Source organism: Neoarius graeffei, chromosome 15 (genome assembly GCF_027579695.1).
Source record: "Neoarius graeffei isolate fNeoGra1 chromosome 15, fNeoGra1.pri, whole genome shotgun sequence".
In the NCBI taxonomy this organism is placed as follows: Eukaryota; Metazoa; Chordata; class Actinopteri; order Siluriformes; family Ariidae; genus Neoarius; species Neoarius graeffei.
The window spans coordinates 74,837,994-74,846,420 of record NC_083583.1 but is presented as its reverse complement, the minus strand read 5'-3'; the positions used below and the strand labels follow the sequence as shown (position 1 = coordinate 74,846,420).

General features: G+C 43.0%; 1 protein-coding gene across 1 annotated transcript in view; it reads left to right on the top strand.

The window, feature by feature from the left end:
- The first annotated feature begins 413 nt into the window (after positions 1 to 413).
- LOC132899745 (cytoskeleton-associated protein 5-like) overlaps positions 414 to 8,427 on the top strand; it is a 56,316-nt gene continuing 48,302 nt past the window's right edge. The window contains exon 1 of the mRNA XM_060941855.1: positions 414 to 576. The gene's annotated coding sequence lies outside the window, so the exon portion shown is untranslated. The remainder of the gene's footprint in view (positions 577 to 8,427) is intronic.

The window sequence follows — 8,427 nt, the reverse complement described above, 5'->3', positions numbered from 1 at the left end:
TTTGAGACTCGTCTGTCCTGTGAGAGTCTGATTAAAATTGCTTGTGTCCCTCTCACACTGTAACTGTGGATTATATCTTGTAAGTAACCAGGCTGTGTGGAAGGGCTTCCTCAGGAGGACTGGGTTATTTTATTTTATTGGTACAAAGATTACAGTATTGGCACTGGAACGCACACTGCAGTGTAAAAAAAAAAAGTGCTGAAAATCATTTCTCACACAGGAATTCGTGAATATAAAGTGACGTCATTACTAACAACAATAAACGTTGAGCAAATTTGATGTAAATTCTCTTCCGCCTTCAGTGCGCCATGTGATCCTCGGTCCCGTTTGAACTGACCTATCAAGGCCCTTCTTGAGAGCACGTGATCCGACCCAGGAGAAGCGCCGCGCGCATGATCTAGCCAATCAGAACCGACCTTTCTGTTGAGTACAAACTTTAAAAGAAGCTCGCGAGGGTGAGAGAGAGAGAGAGGCTGATGCTAAGCTAAGCTAACGCAGGCTCTGCAGCTGCTCGGGAGAGGTGTGGGATTTAACCGCGGTACAGCTGCTCGGGAGAGGCGTGGAGTAGGTTTTGTGGTAAGTTTTTTTTTAAGTCTAAATAGTACAGTTTTTAAAAGTTATTTTGTCCAGGTTTTTGTTTTGAAGCCTTCTCCAGTGCGCATGCGCAGTGTGGCTGTGAGGAGTTGAGGAGTTTGGGATTCGAACCCTCACACAGCTGTGTGTGTGAGTGCAGCAGTAATGAACAGGGGCTGGAGCTTCTCTAGTGTCCTGTCCTGCTGCTGTTTGCTTTGGGGCTCAGTAATAATAAACCGGGTTACAGTCAGCTGACCAGCTTTACTGTCTGAGGAGAACCGGGACACTTCCGGTTCGGCGGGGAAAAGGTCGCGAAATAAAACCTCCTGCTTTCTTCTCTGGAATAATAATAAAAAGGGATATTTCTGGTTTTCATGTATCTTGATCATGCATGTGCATAAAGTGTGATTTTCCTCACTGAGTGCACTGTAGGCCTGTTCTAAAGACTGGGAGAAACTCTGTGGGCTGGGAGACTGGGCTCACTGAAATACAGCTTTTAGACCCATGTATTAAACTACCATATATATATACTAGTGCATCTCAAAATTAGAATACCATGAAAACGTTCATCTCATTATCTCTAGCCGCTTTATCCTGTTCTACAGGGTCGCAGGCGAGCTGGAGCCTATCCCAGCTGACTACGGGCGAAAGGCGGGGTTCACCCTGGACAAGTCGCCAGGTCATCACAGGGCTGACACACAGACACAGACAACCATTCACATTCACACCTACGCTCAATTTAGAGTCACCAGTTAACCTAACCTGCATGTCTTTGGACTGTGGGGGAAACCGGAGCACCCGGAGGAAACCCACACGGACACGGGGAGAACATGCAAACTCCGCACAGAAAGGCCCTCGCCGGCCACGGGGCTCGAACCCGGACCTTCTTGCTGTGAGGTGACAGTGCTAACCACTACACCACCGTGCCTCCTCCTTTTTTTCATAATTTAATTAAAAAAAGGTAAACTTCCATATATTCTATATTCATTACATGTAAAGTGAAATATTTAAATCCTTTTTTGTTTTAATTTCGATGATTATGGCTTATAGCTCATGAAAATCAGAAATCCAGTATCTCAAATTATTAGAATATTCCCTAAGATCAATCAAAAAAAGGATTTACAATACAGAAATGTCCAACTTCTGAAAAGTATATTCATTTATACACTCAATACTTGGTTGGGGCTCCTTTACCATAAATTACTGTATCAATGCGGTGTGGCATGGAGGTGATCAGTCTGTGGCACTGCTGAGGTGTTATTGAAGCCCAGGTTGCTTTGATAGTGGCCTTCAGCGTGTCTGTATTTTTGGGTCGGGTCTTTCTTCCTCTTGACAATACCCCATAGATTCTCTATGGGGTTCAGGTCAGGCAAGTTGGCTGGCCAATCAAACAGTAATATCATGGTCAGCAAACCATTTGGTAGTAGTTTTGGCACTGTGGGTAGGTGCTAAGTCCTGCTGGAAAAGGAAATCAGCATCTCCAAAAAGCTCATCAGCAGAGGGAAGCATGAAGTGCTCTAAAATCTCCTGGTAGATGGCTGTGTTGACTTTGGACTTGATAAAATACAGTGGACCAACACCAGCAGATGACATGGCACCCCAAATCATCACAGACTGTGGAAACTTCACACTGGGCTTCAAACACCTTGGATTCTGTGCCTCTCCACTCTTCCTCCAGACTCTAGAACCGTGATTTCCAAATTAAATGCAAAATGTACTTTCATCTGAAAAGAGGACTTTGGACCACTGAGCAACAGTCCATTTCTTTCTCTCCTTAGCCCAGATAAGACACTTCTGACATTGTCTCTGGCTCAGGAGAGGCTTGATATTAGGAATGCCAACCCGGAGGAAACCCACACGGACACGGGGAGAACATGCAAACTCCGCACAGAAAGGCCCTCGCTGGCCACGGGGCTCGAACCCGGACCTTCTTGCTGTGAGGCGACAGCACTAACCGCTACACCACTGTGCCGCCCTGATTAAAAATATACAAAACACTATTTAAATCAGTTTAATACTTCAATCCAAGCAATTTCAAGGTGTGGTAATGCTGTTACGAATAATCCCAGTCTCCTAGCCTAGTAAAGTAGACCCAACCGCCTAGCGGCCAAAAATATTTTTGCCTAGCAAGTGGGTCTAGCCTCGCACCATATCAACAAAAACACCCCGGGCATCAAATCGTGCCCGTCAATCACAACGCAAGGTTTTTGTTTGGATTCTTTGGGCGGGCTTTTGCAGGAGTGACGACAAAGCTGCGCAACGCTGGAGAAAGCGCAACAGGAAAGATGGCTACGGCTAGTGAACAGCGCGCGTTTGACTCCGCTTTGGAATCAGTCTTAGAAGAATTAGACTTGGAGTTTTCGTTGAAACATGAGCAGGAAGAGGCTCTCCGCTCATTCCTTTTCAAGAAGGACGTTTTCGCTGTTTTGCCGACCGGCTATGGCAAAAGTCTGATCTACCAGCTGGCCCCGCTCGTAGCCAAAAGGATGGGGCTAGTTTGTGCAGTACGAAGAATTTAATAAACAGCTTTGAAACATTACTTTTTGATTGTTTCTTATTTTCCCGTTTATTTTAAATTTAAGGGAAATTATTTCACCAAACACCACTAAATAAAAACTCTCACAGTTTAAGCAAACACTTGGAAAAAAATGTGTATGTGGTACAGACTCCAAACTTGTGGTCATTATCTCCAAACTTATTAATATCTAGAACCTGTTTATTAATTTAATACGCATTTTGAAAAATTTTCAAGGCCTCCTCCACTGCTTTCTGTCGCTCTGACTACGTCACTGTTGCGCTGATTGGTCAGAGCGTTGGCCTATACGCACAGACAGTTTGAAAGACGGCGGGTTGTTCCTCCTACCCGCTTCGGAAATGTCTACGGATCGAGGCCAGACTAAATATTCACATTTAGTCTGGCTTGCCAGGCTACCAGTCTCCCACAGCCTCCTCAACTGTAGCCATAGCTGACTTGATGATGGGCCTAAATGTGTAACGTGTTCCACATCACAGCTAATTAATTATACAGATTACTGACACTCTGGTAACATTACCATAAACCCACAGGCAGCTACTCTGTGGGAAAATGCACCAGTTTGTGTGTCAGTTAGTTTATGCTGTTGAACTGTCTCAATTTTGCCTCGGCTGGGTTTCTGTTACAGCAATGCTACGTCTCCGTACGGTGTGACAACGTCATGTCATATACAACCTCTCAAAATGGAGCTTGCACATTTAACTAAATAACATTGATGATCAATATCACTTAGGCCTACAAGAAAAGACTATGGTTCACCTGTCCAGGAGTGGATGAAGTGATCTGTCAAAGCTGAATGACTTGGTTTAGGTGAAGATTCTAGCGCAGGGATGGATCCAGGAAAATGGGAAGGGAACGCATCAACCCAGGGTCCCCCAGGAAACTCTGCAGTTTCTAAATGCCTGGAGGTGCATTGTGAAGTCAGGGACATGATGTAAATGAAATCTCTTCAAGAAAATTATGGTATCGACGATGTTTTACAAGTATGAACTTTCAACCATTTTATTAGTTGCTGAAAATGATAGTTGCAGGTAAATGCACAGACCGTAACTACAACTGATGTATGGTCATTTATGAAAGTTGCATTACCATGACACTACAGTGTAGTACACTGACCACAAAACCCCTATCAATAAACTTATTACTGTTTTAGCCACTGCACTCTGAGCTTCTGCTCAGGACATTCAATGTACATATTCTTACATGCATTCCTATAAGAATACAAGAATAAGAATACTTGTAAGAATACAACCCCAATTCCAAAAAAGTTGGAACGCTGTGTAAACTGTAGATTAAGTCAGAATGTGATAATTTGCAAAACATGGAAACCCTATTTTTCATTGAACATGGTACAAAGACAACATTTTCACATGTTGAAACTGAGATTTCATTTGTTTTTTGAAATATATGCTCATTTTGAATTTGACGTCAGCAACACATTTCAAAAAAGTTGGGACAGGGCATATTTACCACTGTGTTGCATCACACATCTACTTTTAACAACACCTGGTAAACGTTTGGGAACTGAGACCAATTGCTGTAGGTTTGAAAGAAATGTTGTCCCATTCTTGCCTCATGTACAGTTTCAGTTGCTCAACAGTTCGGGGTCTCCTTTGTCTTATTTTTGCACTTCATACTGTAATACACCAAATGTTTTAAATGGGAGACGGGTCTGGACTGCAGGCAGGCCAGTTTAGCACCTGGACTCTCTTACTATGGAGCCATGCAGTTTTAATATGTGCAGAAAGCAGTTTGGCATTGTCTTGCTGAAAGAAGGAAGGCCTTCCCTGAAAGATTTAGTCTGGATGGTAGCATATTGCTCTGAAACGTGTTTATATCATTCAGCATTAATGATGCCTTCCCAGATCCACAAGCTAGCTATCCATGTCATGTGCACTAATGCCTCCTCATACCATCACAGATGCTGGATTTTGAACTGTGCACTGATGATAAGCTGGATGGTCCCTCTCCTCTTTAGCCTGGAGGATGTGGTGTCCATTATTTCTAAAAAGAATTTCTACTTTTGATTCGTCAGACCTCGGGGCAGTTTTCCACTTCACCTCAGTCCATTGTAAAAGAGCTCGGGCCCAGAGAAGATGGCAGTGTTTCTGGATATCATTTATCTGGTTTAACTTGCATTTGTGGAAGCAGTAATAGTGTTTTCACAGACGGTGGTTTTCTGAAGTGTTCCTGAGCCCATACAGTGATTTCCACTACAGACATGTGTCTGCTTTTAACGCCGTGTCTCCTGAGGGCCGGAAGATCACAGGCATCCAGTGTCAGTTTTCAGCCTTGTCTCTTGCATACAGAGATTTCTCCAGATTCTCTGAATCTTTTAATATTATGGACCATAGATGATGTGATCCCCAAATTCTTTGCGGTTTTACATTGAGGAACATTATTCTTAAATTGTTGCACTGTTTGCCCACGCAGTCTTTCACAGAGCAGTGAACCCCACCCCATCTTTACTTCTGAGAAACTCCGCCTCTCTGGGATGCTCTTTTTATACCCAATCATCTTACTGACCTGTTGACAATTAACCAAATTAGTTCTTTTAGAATTGCACAACTTTTTCAGTCTTTTGTTGCCCCGTCTCAACTTTTCTGAAACATGTTGCTGACATCAAATTCAAAATGAGCATATATTTTTCAAAACCAATAATTTCAGTTTCAACATTTGTACTATTTTCAATGAAATAGTGTGGGTTTTTTTTTTTTTTTAAACAAATCTTCATTGTTTTTATGTACAGTTTACACAGCGTCCCAACGTTTTTGGAATTGGGGTTGTATATGTAATTCACTGAATATACTCAGGTAAAGTGAGGGAATGGCAGTGGCCACGTAATACCGACAGAACTATAAACACAAAGAGCTGCACATCTGTAATACGAAGTCAGTAAGTGCAGTCTGAGCTCCTGAGTCGAACAGACTGAGAGAACAATACAATAATTGAGCTGCATGTGAAAGTCTTACAAGAAGTCTTATTTCCTAAGACCCAGGGCATTTCAAGCAGGTTTTCTTCAGAGCTGTTGCAAAAATCTGACTGATCCAGCCACTGCTGTAGAAATCAGTGAGGCTCCACCCCAAAATGGCACGTGTCCCATGTGCGTACGCAGGGTGTAGTGAGTACAGGGACACTGTTAATGAATCCGGGCAGGAGCGGGACAGCATTAAGCCTGCTGCAGCATATCATTTTGGTTTGTGAACGCGCGTGCTAATGATGCCATAAACATGAGGATGGTGTGCACCCTTTACACAGTCTACAGGGCAGTCTGGGAATACAGTATGTTATGTCGATGCATGAAGTTCTGGCACCCTGTTCAAACGCAACAGGGCTCACTTTTCACTGCATTCGTGTAACAAACAAAAAAACCTAAGGTAGGACCTACTGTTAAATATATACCATAAACTTTTTAGCTCAATCCCACAACCGTTTATTTTTTAAACCTTATTAATTAAAAGGTGGGCATACAGTGGGGCAAAAAAGTATTTAGTCAGCCACCAATTGTGCAAGTTCTCCCACTTAAAGATGAGAGAGGCCTGTAATTTTCATCATACGTACACTTCAACTATGAGAGACAGAATGGGGGGAAAGAATCCAGGAAATCACATTGTAGGATTTTTAATGAATTAATTGGTAAATTCCTCAGTAAAATAAGTATTTGGTCGCCTACAAACAAGCAAGATTTCTGTCTCTCACAGACCTGTAACTTCTTTAAGAGGCTCCTCTATCCTCCACTCATTACCTGTATTAATGGCACCTGTTTGAACTCGTTATCAGTATAAGACACCTGTCCACAACCTCAAACAGTCACACTCCAAACTCCACTATGGCCAAGACCAAAGAGCTGTCAAAGGACACCAGAAACAAAACTGTAGACCTGCACCAGGCTGGGAAGACTGAATCTGCAATAGGTAAGCAGCTTGGTGTGAAGAAATCAACTGTGGGAGCAATTATTAGAAAATGGAAGACATACAAGACCACTGATAATCTCCCTCGATCTGGGGCTCCACGCAAGATCTCACCCCGTGGGGTCAAAATGATCACAAGAACGGTGAGCAAAAATCCCAGAACCACACGGGGGGACCTAGTGAATGACCTGCAGAGAGCTGGGACCAAAGTAACAAAGGCTACCATCAGTAACACACTACGCCGCCAGGGACTCAAATCCTGCAGTGCCAGACGTGTCCCCCTGCTTAAGCCAGTACATGTCCAGGCCCGTCTGAAGTTTGCTAGAGAGCATTTGGATGATCCAGAAGAGGATTGGGAGAATGTCATATGGTCAGATGAAACCAAAATAGAACTTTTTGGTAAAAACTCAACTTGTCGTGTTTGGAGGAGAAAGAATGCTGAGTTGCATCCAAAGAACACCATACCTACTGTGAAGCATGGGGGTGGAAACATCATGCTTTGGGGCTGTTTTTCTGCAAAGGGACCAGGACGACTGATCCGTGTAAAAGAAACAATGCATGGCCCCATTCATTCTGAGATTCTGAGTGAAAATCTCCTTCCATCAGCAAGGGCATTGAAGATGAAACATGGCTGGGTCTTTCAGCATGACAATGATCCCAAACACACCACCCGGGCAATGAAGGAGTGGCTTCGTAAGAAGCATTTCAAGGTCCTGGAGTGGCCTAGCCAGTCTCCAGATCTCAACCCCATAGAAAATCTTTGGAGGGAGTTGAAAGTCCGTGTTGCCCAGCGACAGCCCCAAAACATCACTGCTCTAGAGGAGATCTGCATGGAGGAATGGGCCAAAATACCAGCAACAGTGTGTGAAAACCTTGTGAAGACTTACAGAAAACGTTTGACCTCTGTCATTGCCAACAAAGGGTATATAACAAAGTATTGAGATGAACTTTTGTTATTGACCAAATACTTTATTTTCCACCATAATTTGCAAATAAATTCTTTAAAAATCAGACAATGTGATTTTCTGGATTTTTTTTTTATTTTTTTTTTCTTCTCATTTTGTCTCTCATAGTTGCAGTGTACCTATGATGAAAATTACAGGCCTCTCATCTTTTTAAGTGGGAGAACTTGCACAACTGGTGACTGACTAAATACTTTTTTGCCCCACTGTATCTCAGTATCTGCAATACAAACACTTATTTTTTTTGCAGAACATCTCTGCTATTGGCCTGAGCCCGTCTTGGTGATTCACAAAACAATACGCGAGGTGTCTATCTGGTAGATGTTTTGGGCTGGGGTCTGGTCACCCTTTGTTAAAGTAAAACATGGAGCACATAAGCTTCTGTTTATTCCTGTTTCTTTAACCAACATGGCAGAGAGAAACAGGATTTTTTTTTTTTCCCCCCCTC